This window comes from Sus scrofa, chromosome 18 (assembly GCF_000003025.6).
Source record: "Sus scrofa isolate TJ Tabasco breed Duroc chromosome 18, Sscrofa11.1, whole genome shotgun sequence".
NCBI classification, from domain to species: domain Eukaryota; kingdom Metazoa; phylum Chordata; class Mammalia; order Artiodactyla; family Suidae; genus Sus; species Sus scrofa.
Genome location: NC_010460.4, coordinates 11,229,458 through 11,242,465, shown reverse-complemented (window position 1 = coordinate 11,242,465; position 13,008 = coordinate 11,229,458).

Sequence of the window (13,008 nt, the reverse complement as noted above, 5' to 3'; positions counted from 1 at the left end):
TGTGAAAAATGTCATGGGTAAATTGATAGAGATTGCATTGAATCAAATTTATCATTTTTAAAGACATTTTTCCTTATTTGTTCCTGTGAAAAGTCAAAGAAATGGTGACACTCTCCTAGCTTTGAGCAGTTGTAGGACCCAAAATTTTGGTATCTAAATACATGTCCATATTAAAGGGAACCAGGGAAATAACTAAATCTAGTTAATGATACCAACTGATGTCAGAGACATCTTGTTGACCCAAAAAGCAAGAAAGCCTTCAAAAACTGAGATGATGTTGGAGTTTCTGTGGTGGCTAAGTGGTTAGTGAACCCGACTAGCATCCATGAGGATATGGGTTTGATCCCTGGCCTTGCTCAGTGGGTTAAGGATCTGGCATTGCCATGACCTGTGGTGTAGGTTGCAGACATGGCTTGGATCCTGTGTTACTGTGGCTGTGGTGTAGGCAGGCAGCTGCAGCTCCGATTGGAATCTGAGTCTGGGAACCTCCATATGCCGAGGGTGCTGCCCTAAAAGGCAAATAGACAAAAAAAAAAAAAAAAAAAAAACCTGAGATGATGTCAAAAGTTCATAAAAACCAGATTAAAAGGGCTACCTCTGGTCAAAACTGGGATAATTTTTGCCTTATTCTACTTAATTTAAATGTATTGAATATGTGAAAATCTATTGAATTGAATAAAAACTCAGAAGGAAGAAAACCAAAATGCAAATCCTCCCTCAGTGGGTTAAGGATCTGGCCTTGCTTTGCTGGAGTGTAGTTTGCAGCAAGGCTTGGATCTGGCGCTACCATGACTTTGGCATGGGCAGCAGGTCCGATTCGAACCATAGCCAGGGAACTTCCATACTCCCGTGTGCCACAGGAGTGACCTTAAAAAGACCAAAAAAACAAAAACAAAAACCCAAAACACAAAAAACTAAAAATAAATTAAAACCTTATTTGTCGCCATTGGAGAGAGCTATTCCATCATCTCCTTGCTCTAAAAATTAGTAGATTAGTAATTCAAGAAACATCAAGAGAATCTTTTTTCTGCTTTTATTAGGATTTTATTTTTCAGAATAAGCAAAGAGGCACAGAAAATGAAGAAATTGACTCAGAAAGAAAACATGAATGATGTTTAATAAAGTGAGATGATAATCCAATAATTCTGAAGTGTCACCCCACCAATTACCTCACAATGAGGGACTGAGTGGCCATCACCTTAATCCAAGATTAGCCTAAGAACATTAAGGAGTTCCCATCATGGCTCAGCAGAAACAAACCAGACTGGTTTCCATAAGTATGATGGTTTGATCCCTGGCCTTGTTCAGTGGGTTAAGGATCCAGCATTGCATTGAGATGTGATGTAGCTCGCAGACACGTCTCGGATGTGGCGTTGCTGTGGCTGTGGTCTAGGCAGGCAGGTACAGCTGTGATTCCACCCCTAGCCCAGAAACTTCCATGTGCCACACCTGTGGCCCTTAAAAAAAAAAAAAAAAAAAAAAAAAAAAAACACACATGAGAACATTAGTATTGTAACTACCTGACATTATGTGCCTCTTGATATGGTATAATATTAAGGACACAGCCTCTCTTATGAATAATTCTCACCAAATATATTTCATCTGTAACTAGATCTTTACAACTTCTAGATCTATTTATTTATTTATTTAGTCTTTTTAGGGCCATACCTGTGGCATATGGAGGTTCCTAGACTAGGGGTCACATCAGAGTTGCAGCTGCTGGCCTGTGCCACAGCCACAGCAACGCAGGATCTGAGTTGCATTTTCGACCTACACAGAGCTCACAGCAGCGCTGGATCCCTAATCCACTGAGTGAGGCCAGGAATCGAACCTATATCCTCATGGATACTAGTTGGATTTCTTTCTTTTCTTTTTTCTTTCTTTTTTTTTTTTTTTTTGTCTTTTTGTCCTTTTAGGGCCACACTAGCGGCATATGGAGGTTCCCAGGCTAGGGGTCTAATCAGAGCTGTAGCTGCTGGCTGACACCAGAGCCACAGCAATGTCAGATCCAAGACATGTCTGTGACCTACACCACAATTCACGGCAATACCAGATCCTTACCCCACTGAGCTAGGCCAGGGATGGAACACGCAACTTCATGGTTCTTAGTTGAATTCATTTCCACTGCACCACTACGAAAATTCCTGGATTCCTTTCTGTTGTGCCACAAGGGGAACTTCCAACAACTTCTAGATATAAATGGAGGTCAGTGTAACAACAATTTAAATGACATCATGTGTGGGAGTTCCCGTCGTGGCTCAGTGGTTTATGAATCTGACTAGGAACCATGAGGTTGCAGGTTCGATCCCTGGCCTCTCTCAGTGGGTTAAGAATCCAGTTGCTGTGAGCTGTGGTGTAGGTTGCAGACGAGGCTGAGATCCCAAGTTGCTGCGGCTATGGCATAGCCCGGTGGCTACAACTCGGATTCGGCCCCTAGCCTGGGAACTTCCATATGCCTGGGAGCGGCCCTAGAAATGGCAAAAAGACAATAAATAAATAAATGACATCATGTGGAAGCAATCAAACAAATCAAAAAGATGAAATAGCCGATAGTTTGGATCTATGGAACAAATAAATATCGTGACAGGAGAAAAGGCAAGGTATAGTGTGGAGAAGTGTGACAATAATGTGGATAAGCAGCAAAATATTCTTTTGTTCGGGATACCTAATTAAAGTTAGAGATACCTCATTAAGTACACAGTGGTGAAATGATTCAGAATCTCCATTTTATATAAAATACTTCAAAAAATTAGGCAAATATAGCAGAAGAAAGAACAATTATTAAATCTATGATGAATATATGAATGTTTATTACAGAGAGTAATATAATTTTCAAGTGTCTATTAATCATATCATTTTGTAGAACTAATCCACTTTAGACAACTGACAAATCTCTTGGGGTGGGGAGCAGGGGAGTTCTCTGGTGGTCTACTGGTTAGGACTTGGCACTTTCACTGCTGTAGCCCGGGTTCAATCCCTGGTCTAGGAACCAAGATTCCACATCAAGCTACTGCACACTCTGGGGGGGAAAAAAAATCCTAAAATGAACATTTTTTTTTTAAACAATTATAGGCTTCTTTTAACCCCCGTTTCCTCCCTTTTTAGCTTAACAAAGCCAGGCACCTCTGGTTAGTAGCAAGTAGTTAGTTAATAGTCACTGACAATTCTTAGCAGGGCTTTTTCAACATGCTTATTAGTAACTGAGTAAATAAATGCTTTTAACAAGTAGATAAATCTTTTTGCAAGTCAAATGATTTCCAATTATTTGCTTAACAAAATTGGAAGACTTAATTGAGTTGCCAGCTGATAACTCATCAAAAACAATTTTCAATAGAGAGAACTCTATGACTTTTTCAAAAATAACTCAGAAAGCATCCAAGGAATTGATTGGCATTGCTATAACAAAACACCTTCCATTTTCATCTGCATATTCATGCAATCACATTCATGCAGTGCTTATTTCTATGAAGTTGAAAAATAGGAATAGGATTGATGCTGAGCCCTCTCTCATTCTAGCAATAAGTAGCAATTTAGACACAGATAAATGAAGTAATTGGGAAGGAGCACCATCCATCTTATTAAAAGATGCCTTCCCATTAATTTTTTACTTTTTATATTTGATAATTGTTCATCAAAATGTAAAATATTTATGTTGCTCTGATTAATTGTGAATTTATAGCTGTTGTAACGATAACTGAATCAAGAAGATTTTTTCACATAATAAGCCAAATCATTAGAATTTTCTGAAGTGTTTATATATACGTATATACAGACAACCCTTCATACCTGCAGGTTCTGCATCCATGGTTTCCATCAACCATAGAGCAAAAACGTTTGGGAAAAATTCCAGAAAATTCCCAAAAGCAAAACTTGAATTTGTCTTCCCAGCAGCTATTTACATAACATTTACATTGTATTTACAACTATTTACATGCCATTTCCATAGTATTAGGTATTTTAAGTAATCTAGAGGTAATTAGAGTATATGGGAAGATGTGTGTAGGTTATATGCAAATACTATGCCGTTTTATATGAGGCTTGAGCATCCTCCGATTTGGGTAGTTATAAGGGTGTTCCTGGTACCAGTCCCTCTCAGATACCAAGAGACAGCTGTGCATGTATATATAGGTACACATATGTATTATAGAGTGATCAATAAAAGGCCTCTAAGCATAAAATATATTACATTAGTATATAAATAGTATGGACATTCTTTCTACTCTGACATAGAATGACAGTAAGAGTCAATGGACAAAAAAGGAATGGTGTAAAATATCTCACTGTTGGAGTTCTCTTGTGGTGCTTCGGGTAAAGGAGCTGGCATTGCAATGGACTGGATCGGTGTTGTGGCACAGGTTCAATCCCTGGCTGGGGAACATCCACGTGCGCCCAAAAAATGGTCGTGGGCATATCCAAAAAATTTTTTTTGTTTGGTCCTGTGTTTTTCGTTTTGGATTTTGTTGTTGTTGTCGTTGTTTTTGCTTTTTTTTTTTTTTTTTTTTGTCTTTTTTCTATTTCTTGGGCCGCTCCCGCAGCATATGGAGGTTCCCAGGCTAGGGGTCTAATCGGAGCTGCAGTTGCCAGCCTACACCACAGCCACAGCAACTCGGGATCCGAGCCGCGTCTGCGACCTACACCACAGCTCACAGCAATGCCATCCTTAACCCACTGAGCAAGGCCAGGGATCGAACCCGAAAGCTCATGGTTCCTAGTCAGATTCATCAACCACTGCGCCAGACAGGAACTCCTGTTTTTGCTTTTTAAGGCTGCACCCTTGGCATATGGAAATTCCCAGGCCAGGGGTCAAATGGGAGCTGCAGTTGCTGGCCACAGCACACGCAGGATCCAAGCCGTATCTGTGACCTACACGACAGCTCACAGTGTAGGAGAAAATGTCCCAATAAAAAGGTAGAAAGGGAGTTCCCGTCGTGGCGCAGTGGTTAACGAATCCGACTAGGAACCATGAGGTTGCGAGTTCGGTCCCTGCCCTTGCTCAGTGGGTTAACGATCCGGCGTTGCCGTGAGCTGTGGTGTAGGTTGCAGACGCGGCTCGGATCCCGCGTTGCTGTGGCTCTGGCGTAGGCCGGTGGCTACAGCTCCGATTCAACCCCTAGCCTGGGAACCTCCATATGCCGCGGAAGTGGCCCAAGAGATAGCAACAACAACAACAACAACAACAAAAAAGACAAAAGACAAAAAAAAAAAAAAAAAAAAAAGGTAGAAAGGAGAGACCCCGGCCTTGATGACTAAGCAAAGTCCATCCAACTGCCCCAACCACCCCTCCCCCACACACCTGCTTCTGTCAATTTGTTTCCTCATCCACTACCTTGCCTGGCATCACTCCTGTCCAACTAGCCAAGCTTGGACCCGGAAGAGGTAGCCCATAAAAGCCTTGTGAAACCCTTCTTCCGGGCTCAGACTCTGGAGATGGATCTCCTCTGAGCCGGCCGGCGTCATAAACCTGAGGTCTCCGGCTCTCCGAGTGCTCGCTTGGTTTCTCGAGGGGTGAAAGAGCTGATCCACTGCAGCCACAGAGCTGCTAGAGCTAGTATGCTACAGCCACAGGGCTGCACTAGAGCTGGTACGCTGTGGTGCAGCGCTGCTGGGTAGCTGCTGTAACAACAGCAATGCCGATCTTTAACCTACTGAGAGAGGCCAGGGATCAAACCCCAGCCCTCATGGATACTAGTTCGGTTGTTACTGCTGAGCCATGAGGGGAACTCCCTATGTCCATACTTCTAAATAAAATACATATAGCTTCCTGCATCATCTGTTTTAAATAATATCCATGACTCCGTATTATAACAAAGATTAAACTCCCTGCCCATGTTTCCTTTCCTCCCCCACCCCTATTCTTTATCATTTTTGTCCCTATTTTCATTTTCTCCTTCTTAGGACTGTGACTAAGTAAATATTGTTCCCTGGTGAGTCAGAGGGTATATTAAAGTGATGGTTTTTTTCTCAAACAATTTTCTCTTTTATCTGGAGTTGATTTTGTTAATTTCCTTTGAACCATCTGACTAATTCTTCCTACAATTTCCAAAAGTTCTATAAAATATCTTCAATACAGTTTTTAATGTGGTTAGACCACCCGACACCCACCCACACACAAACACTTTTTTTGTAACCCAAGCTTGAGCTTAGATCTAGAATGGTTGTTCTCTAGAGGCTGCACAGCTAAGAACTTAAAGACTTCTTTTTGCCTCTTCTGTACTGAATCTCTTGTTTCTTTCATCTTATCTTTTTATTTGTATACAGTATTTTTCAGTACTTTCTTGAGAAAATTTACTTCAGAGATTTTTCTTTTCTTTTTTTTTTTTCTTTTTTGTTTTTTGGGACTGCACCCTCGGCATATAGAGGTTCCCAGGTTAGGAGTTCACTCAGAGCTACAGCTGCTGGCCTACACCACAGCTCACAGCAATGCCAGATCCTTAACCCAATGAGCGAGGCCAGGGATTGAACCCTCAACCTCATGGTTCCTTGTCAGATTCGTTTCCACTACGCCATGATGGGAATTCTGAGGTTTTTATTTTCTGATTTTTCTGTTATGAAACTTTTTTTGTTCTCTTTGGCCATGCCCATAGAATGCTCAAGTTCCCAGGCCAGGGATCGGACATGTGCCACAGCTGCAACCAGAGCCACAGCAGGGACAATACCAGATCCTTTACCACCAGAGAACTCCTCCTGAAACTTTTTTTTTTTTTTCTTTTTAAGGCCACGCCTGTGGAATATGTAAGTTTCCAGGCTAGGGGTCCAATCGGAGATGCAGCTGCCAGCCTACACCACACCACAGCAACTCGGGATCTGAGTCCCATCTGCAGCCTACACCAAAGCTCAATGCAAGATCTTTAACCGGTAAGGTCAGGGATTGAGGTTACGGATACTCATCAGGTTGGTTACCAATAAGCTATAAGGGCAACTTCCTCCTGAAACTTTTTATTCTACCTTCGTACCTGACAGTTAGTGAAACTGACCATCCCAGCTACAAAAGTTTTTCCAAGTCCTCTGCTTCTTATTTGCAAGATAAAGGCCTTAGCCTCCTAGACCTCCCAGAGTTCCAAAGAGCAGATGCAAACAGTTGCTAATAAGGGAAACGGGGGATGCAGAAACAAAGGAGGAGCAATCAAGAAACCTTAGTGCAGCAATTAAAGTGGGATCCTGGTTCCTCCTTAAGGGACGTACCTAATAACATCTTTGAGTTCTTCTGCAAGAACTAAAGCCTCCACCCCGGTAGAGGATGGCAGCTTCTAGCTGAGCACAAGATTCCTAGAACACTGCCCTGTTACTTCTGCACCAGTCAACCAGAGGAAACTCACACATCCTCCAGCCCTCACCCCAAATGTTGCCTATAAAAACTTCCCCCTGAAAACCATCAGAGAATTTGGGTATTTTGTGCATGAGCTACCCCTTCTCTTTGCTCCGCCCTGCAATAACTTCCTTTCCTCCAAACTCCAAGATTTTGATTGGTTTGGCCTCACGGTGCATCGGGCACATGAACTTGCGTTTGGTAGTATCAGTTTGGATGGTGTGTGAAATTCTCTTTTTTTTTTGTCTTTTCTAGGGCTGCACCCGCAGCATATGGAGGTTCCCAGGCTAGGGGTCCAATTAGAGCTGTAGCACGAGCCTACGCCAGAGCCACAGCAACACGGGATCCAAGCCGTGTCTGCAACCTATACCACAGCTCACGGCAACACCGGGTCCTCAACCCACTGAGTGAGACCAGGGATCAAACCTGCAACCTCATGGTTCCTAGTCAGATTTGTTAACCACTGAGCCACAACGGGAACCCCGGTGTGTGAAATTCTAAGTTGAAATTATTTTCACTCAATTTTGTGGGCATTCTTCTAGTATATTCAAGCTTTTCCCAATATTGTTAAACAGTCTGATGACTCTAGGAGCTCCCTGTTGTGGCTCAGCATTAACAAACCCAACAAGTGTCCATAAGGATGCAGGTTGATCCCTGGCCTCGCTCAGTGGGTTAAGGATCTGGCGTTGACATGAGCTGTGGTGTAGGTGGCAGATGAGGCTGGGATCCATAGTTGCTCAGCTCCAATTCCACCCCTAGCCTGGGCATTTCCATGTGCCACAGATGCAGCCCTAAAAAGCAAAACAATAAAAGAAAAAGAAAAAAAAGGAAAGTCTAATGATTCTAATTCCCATTTCTTTGTAAGTGACTTTTTTCCCCCCTCTCTAGAGTATGTGTTTCTGCTTCTCCTTATATTGGGGGTGATTTTCTAGTTGAATAATTTTGAATAAAACAGGATGTGTGTTGCTCATATCATCTCTGACCAATTTCTCTCGGCCCCCAGCCCAGGGACTCATGCCAGAGGTCAGAGGACAGCTGTTTCCCCTCAAATCTCTGAAGAGCAACCAAAGTGCAGAGAACCTGCTCATTTGTCTGGGCAACATCAGACAGCATGAGTAGAGGTAAGAGAATACTCTCCCTGTTCCACTTGTCTTGCTGTATAGCTGCTGTACAGAGAATGTGTGTACCCACCCCCCAAATTCACGTGTTGAAATCCTAACTACCAAGGTGATGGTATTAGGAAGCAGGGTCTTTGGGAGGTGCTTAAATCACGAGCGTTTAGTTCTCTCACAAGTAGGATTAGTTCCTTTATAAAGAGAAGCCTAAGAAAGCTCCCTTGCCCATTTCCACCACATACATTTACAACGAGAGATGCTGTCTATGATCCAGGAAGGTGGCTCTCACCAGACACCAAATGTGCTAGTGTTGTGATCTTACCACTTCAAGCCCCCAGAATTGTGAGAATTTCTGTTGTTTATAATTCACCTATCCACCCATCCTATGGCATTTTGTGAGAACAGTCTGAATGGACTAAGATAGAAATTAATCACTCTAAAACTTAGTAGTGTAAACCAGTAATCTTTTTTATGTTATTATTTTGCTCATGATTTTGTAGATGAGGAATTTGATTAGAGCAAGTAGGAATAGCTCACCTCTGCTCATGACTATGTCTTTAGGTGGTTCGAATGGAGGGAGAGTTGGGATGGGGGTCCTATGTCTGGGGCTCTAGTTTGGACTGTCGTCTGGTTCCTCAGCTCTTCTCCATGTCATGTCGGCTGGAACTGAATGGCCAGGATGGCTTCCTCATGCACGTCTGGTATCTGGGCTGGGCTGGGAACAGTAGGGGCGCAGAAATATCTCTCTTCATGCCGCCTGTCCACACGACTGGCTTGGGCTGTCACATAGCATGGCAGTTATAGGTAGGGTGGATTTCTGTGATAGCTGGCCCACCTCAGAACGATCATTCTAAAGTGTCCCCTTGGAACATGGAAAGCTTCTTAAGACCCAGTCCCAGAAACCCTAAAATCTCCCTTCTGCCATATTTTATTGGTCAAGAGAGTCCTAGAGCTAGTCCAGGTTCAAGGGTAAGGGAATGAGCCTCTCTCTCCATGAAGAAGCTGAGAATTTGTGATCATCGCTAATCAGCCACACTCCCACTCAGAACTGTGGGTGTAGCGGAGTGCAGAACCTAACTTCTACCTGAGCAATGAGCCAGAAGAGTCTGGGTGTTTTCTGCTTTGTTTTTGTTTTTGTTTTTTTCCTTTTAGGGTCGCACCCACGGCATATGGAGGTTTCCAAGCTAGGGGGCGGATCGGAGCTACGGCTGCCAACCTACACCACAACCACACAGGATCCGAGCCACATCTGCGACCTGCGCCACAGCTCACAGCTCACGGCAATGCCAGATCCTTAACCCACTCATCGAAGCCAGGGATCGAACCCGAAACCTCATGGTACCTAGTCAGATTTGTTTCCGCTACGCCCCAATGGGAACTCCAGAAGAATCTCTTTTTGAATTGAGAAGCAATGACAGGGAGTATGTGTAACAGCCTGAGTGGGAGATACCACAGGCAAACTGAGGGACTTGTCTCTGAGGCCATGTTGGAGGAGCAGCCGCCTGGGGGGAACTGCTTTCACAGCTCATACCGCACCCCTCCTGCGGCTCCTGAACTGCTGGTTGAAGAGAATTTGAAGGAGTTCTTAGTATTCTGCAAATAAGGAGGGACTCGGAGAAACAGTACACTTTTATTGTTCTTATCATGACCCCATTTCATACACACTCAACACACACATAGAGGAAGGGCCAAATGAAGCACTTACTTCAACAAGACTGCTGCAGTGACTGTGTAGCATTACTATGGAAGGACGGTTCACAGCATAAGCTGTTTGGTTCCTCCACGAGGAACATAATATCTAAAATTATGGCTCCTTGGAGTTCCCTGGTGGCTCAATAGGTTAAGGGCCTGGTGTTGTCATTGCTGTGGCACAGATTTGATCCTTAGCCCAGGAACTTCTGAGTGCTGAGGGTACAGCCAAAAAACAAAACAAAACAAAACAACAACAAAAGAAATCGAAACTAATGGGTACCATACTTTGTAACTGAATGGATTTTAAATATACTAAGGAAATTAAAAATTGGTGTGTGTGTAGTCATCATTTATACACTAGATGAGGAATATGCCAATAACTGTTGCTGATACAATAAGTAGCTCAAAATATAACAACTAAAGCCATGCATCTAAATGCCATAACGGGAGTTCCCTGGTGGCTCAGTGTGTTAAGGATCTGGCATTGTCACTGCTGTGACTCTGGCCACTGCTATGACACAGTTTGAATCCCCAGCCAGGGAAGTTCTGCATGTCGCAGGTGCAGCCAAAATAAATTAACTAAATAAATGCCATGTAGTAAACAAAAGGGAAGATTTGAGAAACTATAAATATCTTAAAGACTACAAGAAGTAGATAAGACCAACAAGAATTAATTCCCTACATTGAGCACTAGGAAATAAATGTTTAAATATCTTCTAAATAGATGGAAATTATTTCTTTTTTTATTTTATTTTATTTATTTTTTTTGTCTTTTTGCTATTTCTTTGGGCCGCTCCCGCGGCATATGGAGGTTCCCAGGCTAGGGGTCAAATCGGAGCTGTAGTCCCCGGCCTACGCCAGAGCCACAGCAACGCGGGATCCAAGCCGTGTCTGCAACCTACACCACAGCTCACGGCAACGCCGGATCCTTAACCCACTGAGCAAGGGCAGGGACCGAACCCGCAACCTCATGGTTCCTAGTCGGATTCGTTAACCACTGCGCCACGACGGGAACTCCCTATTTCTTTTTTTAAAAAAAATCATCATCCTATCTATTGTCTACTATCCTGGCCTGTCCTCACCTCCTCCCTTGGACAAAGCCATTTTGGAGGAATTAAGTTCTCCCATGACCATCCCATCCTTCTTTCTTGAAGGACATTTCACATCCAAAGAGCACTGCAGAAACTGCGGATATCCTGCAGCCTGTCTAATGCTGATGAACCAGAACCATTTAATCATGTTGCTATTACCCAAGTAGCATATGACAATGAACTACATAATATGTACAGTTACTTTTTTCCAGGTTAGAATTCCTCTCTTGGAATATTACAGGGTGGGTTTCTAAATGAAATGATCTCAACCTCATGAGCCATAAGAATATGTACTTTTTTTTTTTCAAGGCCACACCCACAGCACATGGAAGTTCCCAGGCTAGAGGTGGAATTGGCACTACAGCTGCTGGCCTGTGCCACAACCACAGCGATGCAAGATCCGAGCCATGTCTGCGAGTTATACCACAGCTCACAGCAACACCGGATCCTTTACCCACTGAGTGAGACCAGGGATCAAATCCCCATCCTCATGGATACTAGTCAGATTTGTTTCTGCTGTGCCACAATGGGAAGTCCAAAAATATCTGCTTTTAAGGAGCTATATTTTTAGAATAAAATTCACTCATTTCTAAATCTTTCATCTTTTATTTTCCAACTTCAAAGAGAAAAAATATTGTTAGACGAAAGCAAGAATCAGCTGTTTATTTCCCTTAATTCAGGGGACACGTGTAAAAATTTTCTGTGATTAATCAATAAGACCTGGTTTCTTTTCTTCCTTATTTGGCTCATTGGGAAAGAATATGGTATATCTTCCTGAGTAAACATTTCCTACCAAGCGGTGCACTAATTATTAAGATATTCTTTCTTCATTTATAGGTGTACCAAACTGTGATGACTAATATTTCTGGAGATTTCAACCCTTAGATAAGCGATAACATTACTTAGCCTCTATTTTCAGAAATTGTAGGAGCACTGTTGCTTATCCAAGGACGATTCTTCTCCAGAAGTTAAATCCTAAATTGTATTCTGAAGGATATTGTTGAGAATGATTTCATGGTCAAGTAAGTTTGGGGAACACTAAGTTAACACTAACTTAAGCAAGATGTCTCAAACTTTAATATGGAAGATTAAAGATTTGTGAGACTTTAAATGAGCAGTGTTCCATACAGCCTTTCTGAAACTTACCTTTATTGCAAGCAGCATAAATATCATATTCAGTTTTGTTCCAAATACATTTTGAGAATTGCTAATTTAGAAATAAGTCAAAGTGGAAAAAATTTTTATCCATTAATCCATAAACATAACCTTCTGGATCCTACTAATGTTGAGTGATAACTTCAGAACAAATTTACTGAAAACTTTGTTTTCTAATTAGAAATCAGTGTTACTTGATGACTACTCTTTTCTCACTCTCACAATTGAAGTGAGCATCTGAGGTCTTCACAGCGAGTGACCACTGAAGCGTCTTTCTTACTCTAAGTTTAATTTTAGCCACTACAATGACAGAAGGGACTCTCTAAGGTTCTGAATAACCTTTCAATCTCCTAAAGAACTTCTGATACTTAGTTTTAAGGAGCGTGTAAGAAATTTCCCCCATAACTCTTACCAGCAGCACATGAAAGGCCACTCATGACCACTTTATGTTAGGGAAAATACGATGTCAACCTCCTAGGTGTGAATTTTAAAAAGAAATACCCAGGAGGAAATGAAAGAGAAACTGTCAACCCTGAGGACTTGAACCTAGCTAGAACCTGGATTGGGACTTGAACCCATGTGCCAGGAGGGAACCCAGCCTAAACCCAGATTGCGGCTTGAACACACGGTTTTTAAATTAGAATCCCTC